A 13,941-nucleotide genomic window follows, 5' to 3' on the forward strand; every position below is an offset into this window, starting at 1 on the left:
ATACAGTAGTCCCTCAGTGTCCACAGGGAATTGGTTTCAGGCCCCCCCCCACCCCTGCAGCCCCATGCCAAAATTTGAGGATGCTCAAGTTCCTTATTTAAAATGGCATAGTAATTGCCTACAACCTACTCACATCCTCCCATATACTTTAAATCATCCCTAATATAGTATAAATGGTATGTAAATAATTGTTACACTGTATTTAAAAAATTTGTATTTTTATATTTTAAAAAAATTTATATTTCTATTGCTTTATTGTTATTCATTAAATATTTTTGGTCTGCTCTTGGTTAATTCTGAGGATATGGAGGGCTGACTATATAAGCAGGAGGTGATATATGATAAGAAATTAAGTTCGTATTATAAAATGGTTATCTTTTAATCTGGAAATTGGTACTATTTACCAAGAAATGAACAGGGTTTACTCTGATTCTTGTGCTCATTCTGGGCATGAATTCTGTCATCTCTCAGACCAGTCCCCCTAAAATAGTGCTCCATGCCAATCTGAAAACTTTACTTTTAGGCAAACAACTAGTTTTATTTAGGTATTAGAAGTTAGTAGTTTTAACAATACGTGATTTGTTAATACAGCATGAATTTAAAGTAGGCGGCCAAGTCTGTACCAGTTTGCAGGCAAATTAAATAAATCACATATGGTATAGATGATGTTAACAGACTTTTGTCGATTGTCTTAAGTTGGCCTAAAGTGGTCTCCTAAGTATTCTGCTTATTGCCTGCAGTTTCTGCTTTTAGTGTACTGCAGCCAGATTCGGAGAACTAGGACGTTTTTTTGTCTGCTTGGCAGGAGGATCCTGTTGCCAGCCACCTGCCTCGTCATTCACCCAGAGCTTTCTATTTGCTTTTGCAAGGAGAACTTTTTCCATACCTCTTGGTCACCTTATGCAGTGTCCTGCTCTCTGTATTCCCCCCAACAGACTAGTTTTGGATTTACCTCAGTAATTCCTTCCCCTTAGGCTTCTAGGGAGGAGGCATTGGAAGTGGGAAAGGATTAGGAACTGCTTTTGTCTTTGAAATATCCAGATTTTAAAAACCATTCTGAATGTATATTAAACAAAAATCCTTAGACCCTAAGGAAAGTGCAGGAGGTGCCAGAGTTGAACAGCTTTCAGGAGGCAGAAGTGACTGTGAAAGCCATCAGGGTGCAGGATCCTTTGGGTTTGTAGAGGCAATTTGATAGAGATGTGGAAGTAGGTTTTAGCATTTCATCCTTTTAAGTTTTTAAAAATTTTACTTTCATACAGCAGAGTTATAGAAATGGGGAAGCCCATCTTTTTATTGCTAGGAATTCCACAGATTCAGTTGAGGAGCTGTTTTCTGACTGACTCTTCTGGTTTTTTTTGTAGATTGAAGAGTGCTGAGACTGGGCAACCATAAATATGTAATTTTTCTTTTATTATCTCAAAGTAAAAACTCTTCTCTGCTAAGTATTGTCTGTGTTATAATTCTGTTAATGTGTTTACTTTGTTTCCTTGCTATCTTGGATAGCTATCAGATAGACTTTGTTTCTTACCATAAATTGCTCCAAAACAATTTTGTTTAACAATTCAGAATTCAAATGGAAGGCTATATGAATGTAGATAAAGAATTTAAACAGAATTCTGCACAGTTATATCCCTCAAGATTTTATCTGTGTTTAATTATATGAATTATTTGTTTGAAATATTTTGTTTCCTTGTACGTAATATTATCTGAAGTATCCATCCATCCTGTCTAAAATGTGCTTATATGGTCCTTTTAAATGATAGTTTTATCAAGCTGTTTTAATTGCTTTCTGTGTACCTTACCCATGGATTGAAACCATCCTCTGCTACAGCTTTGCTTTTTACTTTTATTCTTTTTTCTCTATACACATTTCCTCAGAATATTTTGGATTTTTAGCCATGTAGAGTATGAGTTTCAGTGTTTGTCTCCATCCAATCACTTGTGCTGTAGATCTCTGCATAGTTACAGGGAGAGGTTTAGGAGCCTGGGGGCCTGTCTCATAGCAGCCTTGTGTTCCTTCAGGGAGTGCCAGTCTTCCTGGGTTGGAGTCCACATCCGGTAAGGTCATCATTGAGCACCAGGATCACAAAATTAGCTCCTTGGCATGCTGGTAAGCTGCAGAATTGAACAGAGCTCAGGCACGTTAGTTAGGAGTTTTACATGGGAAGGGCATTTTAACTTCTCTCCTCCTGTGTTTTGGTTGGGGCTGGTATCAAATGCTCACTCCCTTTTTTTCATCAGTACCTGGACCACAAGCCACCATGGATTTGCGCCCTGATACTTACTTGGGGATCAGGAGAGTGCACATGACAACAGCAAGGGAAGCAGCAGCACAGGAGACTGGCAAGGCCACCACTGCCTTTGCCAGAACTACAGTGACTCTTGTCACACAGCCAAGGTGCCATGCTTTAGTCTCCCCCAGCTTGGAGATCACCTCCCTTTTCAAAAACTTAACAAACAGCTGACCCTGAGCCTATTCCTGGGGCACGCAATCACAAACTATGTGTATATACCTGCCCCAAGTGGTCAGTGATGGTCATCAGGCTAAACACAGTCACCCAAGAGCTGTAGCTTGACCCTTGGTAAGTGGGGCTCAAGTGCTAACTGGTTAGGACACTGTGTTGTTACCAATTTATAGGCAAGAGCCTCAGAGAACACCTGCCACACATAGTCCAAACCTGATGGTACATCATACTAGGGTACAGTCAGTTAACAACAGATTCTGATCTTGGGGACAAGTATCTTTTAGGGTGGGAAGAGATGACAGCATTCAACAAAGACAATTAAGAGCTGCATAGGCCATAGTGCAAGGCCACCACCAGTTGGTGGTTCTGTCCCATATGGTCTTCACCATGTAATGGAACCAGTTAGTTAGCTAAGAAAAATAAGTTAAAACTAACCAGGTGTCGTTGGTCACGGTTGGGCCCTCTTGTTCATGATGCCGTTTGCTTTAGTCACTTCCTACTCATCGTATTCATGTGGGATTCCTGACACAGGATTATAGGGATGACCAAACACAGTGCACCTAAAGCTGGGCAAATGATATCAACCGCAGTTTATTGTTCACATACACTCATAGCCTGTGGAAGGAGACACCACACAGGGCGACACAGGGATCGTACTTGGGAACAGGGTGAACATCCAGGGTCTATGGGAGGCAGGCTTTGTAGTACCAAGAGGACGAGGTGACCCCTGGTTCCCATGAGAGGATGTGATTGGCCTGCATGAGTAATTCTACAGGCTGGCAAGAAATGGAAATCCTCTACTCGTGCATAAGAAGGAACTGCATATGGTCCCCTCAATAAGGATAGTGGTTTGGTTAGGGGACCATATCCACAGGAGCAGAGTGGGGAAGGGAACTTGTGGATAGACCATTGGAGGTCTTTCCAGTTTCAGATATCAAGGCAGCACATAATATTGGGCCTGAATTTTAGGCTTTACACCACACAAACCATTGCGTGGGACTTGGAAGACTTTTTTCCATTCTCCCCAAAGCTAGTAGTTATCCCTTCCCTTACTGTCTTATTGCCCCTTCATTCCTCCCCCTACCTGCTCTCTAATAAGCACTAGGAAATGCAATCTGTCAGGGAAAATTCATGGCATTGTGATTTCATGGTTGAGTTTCAGCCCAAATCTTTTTCTGAAGTAGAGGTCTTCTAGCCTGTCTGCCTATTAGAATCATCTGAGAGAGTTTTAAAAAATTATATGGGGTCTCACCTCAGTCCGATTACATTGGTATCTTTTGGAGATGGGAGTGAAGTTCTTTTTTATGAGCCTCAGCGATTATTGAGAATTGCTTTTCATGGATGCCAGCAAAGTCACCATGTCTAAAACCGAATGCCTTATCTTACTCCATGGAGCCAGCTCTTCCCATTGACTGTTTTCCCCTCTTAATGGTACTAATATCATCTTCCCAATCTCCCAGGCTAGCAAAGTTAGAATTCTCTTTGTATTTGTTCTCCCACTTTCCATAGAATGGTATTTGTCATTGACCCACCTTTGTTAATCTCATTTCATCTTTACTGCTGCACTTCTAGACTGTTGTAATTTATTCACAGAATACCTTTCCAACCTCTGCCCACTGAGTGCCCCAGATAGAACATTTCCAGTCCTGGTCTCTCACTTTAATATTTTCATTTGTCAGCAAGGCAGCTTGATGTAGTACTAAGAGAGCCAAATTGGAACCCAGGAAATCTAATTCTTGTACCTCTGAGTCAATTTGAGGCTTTGGGCAGATCAGTTGACAACTCTAACCCTAAGTTTCATTATCTTAAGATAAAAGGATTACATTGCCTAAGCCTTAGATTCTTTCTTCACTGTGATTCAGTCTTCACTGTTCCTTCAAACTTAGCCTGTCTAAAATAGAACTCATCCATCTACTCTCCCAAAAGTTACCTCTTTCTCATGCCCTGATGCTTCTTGCCAATACCAGCATTCTACCATTAGGCCACTTAAAAAGAGAATCCATTATCATCTTCATTTTCTTGGACTCTGTGACTTCACTTCTGTTTTATTTGCTAGCCTGCTGTTTACTTTTACTTCTACCTGGGTATGACTCGCTGGTCTTTTGGGCCCCAAGCCTGCCCTTCCTATTCCTACCTGATGAATCTTTACATCAAGCAAACTTTGCTAATTTTTGTCCTTTTCTCAGAAATCTTCAAATAATGGCTTCCCATTACATAAAAGATTACATTCAAACTGCCTAGCCAGGCATTTTGAGAGCCTAGATCCATCTCTTATCTCTAGCCCCAAACTTCACCTGCCTTTGCTGGTTCCTCTTCACCTTGTTCGTCACTTATTATACATGTTAGATGTTTAGTTTTTAATTGAATTACTCATTAACTTTGGATTAACATATCCTTTAAGATTTCAAAAACATTTTATTAACTTTTTTCACACAGAAAAATTTCCTCTTTTTGGTGAGGAATTCTTTGAGTTTCAGCAAGTGCATACAGTTGTGTAACCAACATCACAGTCAAGATACAGAACAGTTCCATTATCCCCTACAATTCTCTTTATAGTTGACCCTCTCTGTACCCCCAGCCCCAACCACTGATATGTTTTTTGTTCCTACAATTTTACCTTTTCTTGACTGTCATATAAATGAAATCATATGGTGTATAGACTTTTCAATTTGTCTTCTTTCACTCAGCATAATGCATTTGAGATTCATCTGTGTTATGTATATAAGTAGTGTGTTCTTTTTTATAATTCTGTTTTTAAAATACCTCCAAGAGTGAGTTTACATTTGGAGTTGGGAGTTTTTTTGTGTCTTATATGCTGTTTCGGAAAATGGGAAGACAAAGTGTCATCCAGATAATTTTTAGTGCCCCAAAACTTGTTTAAGCTATTTTGTAGATGTTTTCTCATTTCAGTGTTGATAGGATAACTTTTTGTTCTTAACCCATGTGGCAGGCTTATATGATTGGCTTTTGTACCAGTTCTACAAATGAAGAAACTGAGACTCAGGGAGATGGATAAATTGTTCAAATCATGCAACCCTTGTATTCAGAACCTAGATATTTTCACCTCCAATTCTACAGGTACTGCTGTTCTACCACAAAAGGCATTAAATTGTAATAAGTGGAAAGGTCTTGTGTTACTGGTGAGGACTCTTGAGACTGAATGTATAGAGTGCTCTTTGTAAAACCCTTTGTCTTCCCCCATAAGATTATAACTTGAATTTTCAGGGCTCTGAAGCTTGAATGGGCTTGGCTGTCAAGCTTGGTTTATTCAGTCCTGTGTTCACAGCTGTGTTCATTCCTGATATGGGTCAATTGACATTATGGCATAGGGTCCAACAACAACAAAAAGACACAGTCAGATTTTACCTTACAGTGCGATATATGATAGCTCTAGAAAGGCCCGGCCACTTGCTTCTACTGCTGTTTTTAATAGTGATTCTTATCAAGCTAGTTGATTTTTATCAGCAGATTAGGAGTTAGAAATGATTTTTTCTGACCAAAGAAGATGAACTGGAGTTGATATTTCTCCTCTTGAATTGTGCAGTTATGTCTGTTAAAATCAGAGTTGGCCACATGACCTCAGAAATCCCATTCAGTTCTGATTCTCTGAATGCAGCATTGTTGAAGTATTTCTGGACTATAGAAAGCTTCCTTAGTTTACCCCTTTCTGTCATCTCAGGTAAAAGAGATTATAGAAATTATAGCAACACAGATACTGCTTCAAGTTAGTAGTAATTAGTTTGAATAGCTAGAGGAAATTCATTCATTGAGTAAAAGCCTTGTTATTCAGCATTTGGCCCACAGGAAGCTTCTCAGAATGGACTTTCCTAATACTCTTGGTTCAGTAATGATTGTTTATTAGGAAGTTGTTGTCACTCTTTTACTACGGGTTTTTGCCATATTCTCACAGACAAGGATTAAAATCACTACTGTTGATTTGCCTCTGGCTTACATTACCCATATGTAGAGTAGCAGAGCTTTTGCTCTATAATTAATTCACTGACTGTTTAAAACACTTCTTTTGAGGAGTAGACTCTTAAGTTAATGTTAATGTCGGTAATGCATCCTTTCAGGCCAGCCAGGCACAGAGCTTCCTCAGTTTGGAAGTGATGACAGTACTAGTGCCTTCTCACAAGTAATAATATGTGGCAGATATTTTAAGTTAGGTGTGTACATTTTTGGAGAGATGGATTTTTAGTCCAAGCTTTATAGCTACGTGTATGATCCTTCTCTTTTGACCCACTATTGATAAATCCATATATGCTATTAGTATATTTACTCATTTATCAAATACTATGCTAATATTAGTTATATAATAGTAGTCAAGATAGATATGGTCCCTGTCCTCATGGCCCTCTTTTAATCTTGTGGATGCTTTTTGACATGTAGTCTTGAGTTTAAGGTGATAGTTTTTCTCTAGCCTATAGTAGAGAACATCAGAAATTCACCTATATAGACTTTCTTTGGCCTGACTTATACACAAAAGATAATTTTTCACTGAAGTTGATCTAATTTACAAATTGCCGTATGTTTCAAAGAAAACCTTTGGGCATGTAAAAGAATACATAGATTTAAAAAAAAACCCTCAGTATATTATGGTGCTCTGCCACCCTTAAGGCAAAAATAATTTCTCATCCGGAGCTTGAATGTATAAGAAATCCTTAAAACTATTACAGAAGCCTTTCCTCATGCTAGTTTGAGTATTCTGGTTGTGCAGAAATATTACCACTAGACGACAAGGTCATCTTTGAAAGAAAAGAGTAACCTGGGTGTGGTGGCTCATGCCTATAATCCTAGCACTTTGGGAGGCTGAGACAGGTGGATGGATCACTTGAGGTCAGGAGTTCGAGACCAGCCTGGGAACCATGGCAAAACCCCGTCTCTACTAAAAATACAAAAATTAGCCAGGTGCGGTGGCACGCCTGCCTATAGTTCCAGCTACTGCCTATAGTAGCTGAGGCAGGAGAATCACTTGAACCTGGGAAGTGGAGGTTGCAGTGAGCCAAGATAACGCCACATTGCACTCCAGCCTAGGTGACAGAGCAAGACTCCGTCTCAAATAAATAAATAAATAAATAAAACAAAAATAATTTAAAAATGAAAAAAGTAACCATTTGTCGTTTCAGCACCCTTCTATTATTGGTTAGTTGACATGAGTTTAAGAGACCATAAAAATAAAACATTAGAGTACACTCAAAAAATAATTATTGAATGTTAAAAACATACCAGCTATAAAGAAAAAAGAACAGTTGGAAGAGAAAGTTGAGGAAACTGCTCAGAGAGTACAGCATGAAGACATATATATATATATATTTTTAATGAGACAGAAAATTAGAGGTATGGCCCAGAAGATTCATCATTCAAATAGTAACATGAGTTCCATTAAAATAAAACAATAGGGAATCATGAAGAAATAATACCCAAGGGTTTCTCAGAACTGAAAAATCTTGACAGTTTCCAAACTGTGAAAGAATCCACCAGTACCTAGCCTCACTGGTGAAAATAACTCCAAGGCACACCATTTTGAAAAGGTGATTCTAAAAGCTTTCCAAGAAGGAAGAGATGTCACATACAAATGGGCAGAAATCAGAATTGTTCAGATTCTTCAGCAGAAGTGGTGGAAGGAACAGAACAATGGAGTAGTGCTCTCAGAATTCCAAGGAGAACTCTGACCTCTAGCCTCTGATTTGCAGCCCACCAGTCCATCCAGGTAGAATAGAAATATTTTCATACATGAAGGTCTCAAAAACTTACATCTCATTTTTAGGATTTTCTGGAGCATTACTAGATGTTGTACTTCACAAAAATGAGAGTGTAAAACTAGAGAGGAGAAACATAGGAGTCCACTTTGGAGAGAGAGAGGGAGTGAATCTCTGGGAGGATGGTATGGTGATGAGACACTGGAAGCAGATAGGAGACAATGATTAAGACTCCTGTTGGAGGACTCTAGTGTAATGACCCAAGAGAAGAAAATTGAACTTCAATTGAAGGAGTTTCAAGGTTTTAGAGGAGCATTTTAGGAGAAGTTAGTGGTTCATGGAAAACCATGCAAATTTTAAAATGAGGTAGTTATTATCTTCAGGGAAAAAAATATGCATGCAAAGTTTTAGCAAAGTATAGTTCATGGCTTAGCTATGAATTAAATTTGATTTGGTAAATAAGGGCGATAATAACTATATTGGGAAGATAACACTTCATCTTCCGTAGTTACGGGGACTTCCTGTTTTTGAAAAAAAGTTTTATTGGAACACAGCCATACCCATTTGTTTGCATATTTGTCTATGGCTATTTTTGCATCACAGCAGAATTGAGTAGCTGCAACTGAGACCATATGGCCTACAAGGCCTAAATATTTATCTGGCCTTTTTATAAAAATACTTGCTGTCTCCTCTTCCATAGGAAGAAGCCAATAAAATAATGCCTAAAATAAAAAAAAATAATAATCTAATAGAACTAATAACCATGTTATTTAAAAGAGAATGGAAAGGAGCAGAAGAAACAGCGGAAGTTCAGATGATTGCATTTGGGAATAGTGAATCAAGAGTGGGGAGTAGAATGGGGACTGTTTCTTTTTTTGCTTGTTCGTTTTAGGCTTTATATTTTTATTGAATTCTTAAGCTAAGTACATGTATTTGAAAGGGCGTGAAGGAAGAATACTGAGAAATTTGATTGGATTAGGAGAATAGAATGAGCAGGAAAGAAAAAAAGAGGTCGCTAGTTATATTGAAAGTAGGAGTTCAAAGCTTTTTCAGAAAGTAAACACAGCTTTCCCATTCATTCACTTACTCATTCCGCAGGTAATCACTGAAGAGTCCAAATGTCAGGCACTGAGTGCTACACTGCAGAGCAGGGTTCCTCCCTGGAGGATGCTTGGGCACTCTGCAGCTGATGGCATGCACAGACAGGTGAAAGATGATAATATGGTGATACAGCTGCTTTAGTTTAGTGCCTATCACAAGATGCTTAAGAGATTTAGGCAGATCAGGGAAGACATCCCGGAGAACATGACACCAGATCTGAATTTCGAAGGATGAGACCACATGAGGCAGGGCCTGAGCAGGACCTGAATGAGCAGACAGGAGTTGGAACCCACAGGTGTTCAGTATAGTTGGATGAATGGTGGAAAATAATATCATAGCTGTAGACAAGAACCAGAGGCCAGATTGCGTATGCAGGGCTCTGTGCTATGAGGAATATGTATTTATTTTAAGACACACTACCCACTGAAGAGATAGCATCTGATTTTGTTTGCACTTTAGGAAAACATACTGTTGGTAGCAATGAGGGTAATAGGGGTGAGGGTAGGAGACATGGAAAATAGAGGAGCAGTTAAGAGGCAGTTTCAGGCAAAAATGACAACAAAAATATACGAGAATAAACCAGAGTCGACTGGAGAGGAACCAGGGAGGGGATTCTGGAATCAAAAAAAGGAATTATGGTAAAGGGAAGGAATCAAGGATGACTCAGAGTATATATATATGTATATATATAAAGATGGTAAGAGAGAGAGTATATATATATAAAGATGGTACTGAGTTTCGGTTTGGAAGAGTTGTGGGGTTTTTTGGTGGTACCTGTGGAATGTCTCAGGAACTGGCCAGGATGTGGTTGGATATAGCCACATAGAGGTCAAGAGGAGGGCTTGAATTTGGAAATGTACAGTGGTCATTGTGCAAGGAGATGAAGTTTGGGAGTTGAGTAGAAAACTCAGGAAGCCTTTTTGGTATTGACAGCATTGAACCCTGGGAACGGTGATATATGAGGATTGAATTTTATCATAGGAGGATTCTAGGGAGGAAGCTGAGCCTGGAAGCCTGCAATCAGAGGGATCAGGAAACCAGTGAGATAGAATTTTAAGAAGAGGAAATGATCCATAGTTTAAAATGCTGCAAGGCAGTCAAAATGAAGCCTAAAAATGCCCATTAGATTTGGCAACTAGAGAGTCATTGCCAATAACAGCTTTAGGGAAGTAATATGAAAGGAAGTAAAATTTCAGGTGTGTAGAGGATTTATTTGTGTTGTTAATGTTTTGAGACAGAGTTAAACCTGTTTCTTTGTTGAGAGGAGGACAGCTATAGAAAGGGACATATTTAGTGATAACTTAGGGAAAAGAAATGATTCTTCCATTCAAATACTGCTTGTTGAGCACCTGCTAGGAGCTCAATCCCATTCCAGACTCTGGGAGTGTATATAGCAGGAACAAGACAAAGTTTACCGTGTGTGTGTGTGTGTGTGTGTGTGTGTGTGTGTGTGTGTGTGTGTGTAACAGTATAGCAGGAACAAGACAAAGTTTACCGTGTGTCTCTGTGTGTACACTTTGTGTGTCAGGAACAAGCAATAAGCTTAAAACCAGATAGATACATAGGAAGTCCTTACTTTAAGCTAAACAACATATAAGGAAAATAATTTTTCCTCATCAACATTGTAACAAAATGATGTTGATTAGAGGACCTGCCTTAAGTTGTTTCACTGAAAGTCCTTGTTTCACTTAAAGGCATAGCTTTTTCCAGGAATCTGGACATTAGGTAAGGTCTTACTATAATATGTCCGGGAGTAATAAATACCTGGAGGAGAATAAAATTAGGATAAGAAGATAACAGAGCGGTGCTGGGTGGGAGGTGAGGGTGCTGTTTTCTGTAGGGTGGCTAGGGAAGGCATTGCTGCTAAGGTGACATTTGAGAGTCCTGAATGAAATGAGGAAAGAGTAACTTTGAGGTAATCAAGAGACTGAGGTGGCTGAGAAGGGGGAGAGAGGGTGGATCTCAAATACAGACGGGAAGGTTAGTTGTCCCCAGGAGATGGGGCACTGTTGCAGAATTTTTGAACTGGAGCGAGAGAGAGAGAGTAACTTAAAAAAAACTTTGAAAGAAACTTGGCACCCATTTTTCTTAATAGGAGCATCCTTAGATGGGTGAGTGTTAAGAAGGAATGTGGGGTGGCTCAAGCCTGTAATCCCAGCACTTTGGGAGTCCGAGGCGGGTGGATCACGAGGTCAGGAGATCGAGACCATCCTGGTCAACATGGGGAAACCCCATCTCTACTAAAAATACAAAACATTAGCTGGGCATGGTGGCGCGTACCTGTAATCCCAGCTACTCAGGAGGTTGAGGCAGGAGAATTGCCTGAACCCAGGAGGCAGAGGTTGCGGTGAGCTGAGATCGTGCCATTGCACTCCAGCCTGGGAAACAAGAGAAAAACCCCGTCTCAAAAAAAAAAAAAAAAAAAGAAGGAATGGGAGCTTTTATATTGTTTTTACATCATTAAAACATCTTCTTCGTCATTTACGTCTTCTTTCAATGACACTGGAGGGAAAACCATAAGGACTCTTCACCATTTGAGGGATGCCATAGATTGTCATCCCTTTTAATTCTCCAAAGGCCCTCCGAGGCACATGTTGTCAGTATTTTACAGGGGAGGAAACAAAGTCTGGAAGGGGTTTCTCATGTCTCGTCGTCATTAGAGCCCAGATTCGGACTCTGCTTTCTGGTACTTCAAACCCTTGCTATTAAAGTACCTCCTGCAGACTGCTCACACAGTAGAGATAGGTACATGTGTCCAGTTTGTGGGTGTGGATAGTAGTAAGGTAGGGAAATGGGAAGTTGGGGGATTTCTTACCCATCGGACTGCCTTTGCGGTTAGGAGTCTTGATAAGAGGTGTTTGGACAGGGGTTTAAGGAAGGTGGCATTCCTTAAGACATCTCTGCTATCTTGATTTGTCACTCTTCCCAGATGGGTTATTCTCTGTCCTTATTCCTATTCCTGTCCAAAATCCCCACGGTATAACAATGTGGGATTACCTTATTTATGCCTGCTATTGTTAGAGTGGTTCTTAGGAAACAATCTCAAGGTTGAGGATGGGCATGAGTAAATTATAAAAATACGTGTTCATTGTGGAAAATCTGAGGTCTGATTTTTAGAGTTGCTTCCCACATACTCTGTCTCGAAGTGCCTGAGAGAGTGGTGGGGGGTAGGGGCCTGTTACTAGCAAAGTTCTCCATCGTTACGGTGTTCAGTTGTGTCTACTCTCATCTTCTGTGAATATGAAGGACCTTGGTAGGGGTCTGCTGGGTATGCACTCATTTGTGTTTGCAAAACGCACACTCTTCTAATGAAATAGACCCTTGGACTGAGCAGGGATTGTTAGGTTGGCAGAGCTCTCAAGGTATAGTGAATTTAAATCATTTCTGTGAATGAATGGTTGAATAGTATGAACTGATTTTTTGTTATTTTTAAAAAGTTACCATTACAAAGCACCAAGGAACATGGAAATGGCACAGGCACTGTTGCAAAATGTTTGGACTGGTGAGAGAGAAAGTAATTTTTAAAAAACTTTCAAAATGTTCTTATTGAAACCTTGCACCCATTTTTCTTAATAGGAGCATCCCCAGATGGGTGAGTGTAAGAAGAATGGGAGCTTTTATATTGTTTGCTTTTACATCATTAGCAGCTTACCTTCTTGTGAGGGTAATTAAATGCTGCACTCCTACAGAAGCACTCACACATAATACAGCAGGGAGAGAGAGAGTCCCACCAGCTTCCACAGTTTACCCAATTCAGAAGTTAGACACGTGATATTTTCCGCTTTTGACAAGTTTTCTGGTTTGCCCACACAGAATTATCTGTAGAATTATCTGTATTATGCTTCTAATTAAGTATTGAGACCCTGAAATTACTTTTTGATTTGTTCTTTATTGAACCACAAGGATCTAATCAGAAGTTTTGAGTGATGGCAACAGAGGCTGTAAAGACATTCCCCGCATTGTGCAGAAATACAAGCTGTAGGGTGTATCTATTCATCTATTCTAGTACCTAAAATTTAGCCTTACAAAAAGATGACATTGTTATATGTATTTTCTCATGTGTGCCTTTAAAAAGGTTTAAAAAGTAGAAGTAATTTAAGAGTGTCTGTAAATTATGAGGTGCTGTTTGGAGAAGTACAAGTCAATAAATGCTTATTGAACACCTATTAATGTTGATGAGGCTTGTTACTTTGTGGGGGTGGCAGCATGCTGGTGTGTTTTGTGATCTGTTAGGGAGCCAGAAATGATTTGACAGGAACACAAGATATGCCAGAGTTTACTTTCAGTGAACCAGCCAGTTATTCTACAGTAACATCGCCATCATTCATATTTCATGTGCACATTCGCCCTGTCTCAGAGGATGGCCGAGTCTGATGTGATGGGTATTTTCACATTTCACCCAACTCATCTCTGACCTTCCCATGAGGGTCAGGTTCATTTCCTACCCATTCTTGGCCTTGGGATATACTTCTTAAAGTGGAACTCGCTTACAAAAGGATTGAAAACGTTTATAGATCTAGTGGTACATTGTCTGGGTGCTCTTCAGAAAGATTGAAACAGTTAAAAGTGCCATTCGCAGTTATAAGTAGGACCTGTGTTCCCACATTCCTGGCAGTGTTAGGGGCCCTGTTTATTTTTATTCTAGTGCTAGTTTGTGGTAGTGAATCAGAAAG

At 39.7% G+C, this 13,941-nt stretch overlaps 1 protein-coding gene across 2 annotated transcripts in view; it reads left to right on the forward strand.

Annotated features, from left to right (window-relative positions):
• The window catches only part of CHD6 (chromodomain helicase DNA binding protein 6), a 193,934-nt gene that overhangs the window by 40,437 nt on the left and 139,556 nt on the right, over positions 1-13,941 (forward strand). The gene's annotated exons all lie outside the window — the stretch shown is intronic.

This window comes from Sapajus apella, unplaced genomic scaffold (genome assembly GCF_009761245.1).
Source record: "Sapajus apella isolate SASKATOON/1434 unplaced genomic scaffold, GSC_monkey_1.0 scaffold33, whole genome shotgun sequence".
NCBI classification, from domain to species: domain Eukaryota; kingdom Metazoa; phylum Chordata; class Mammalia; order Primates; family Cebidae; genus Sapajus; species Sapajus apella.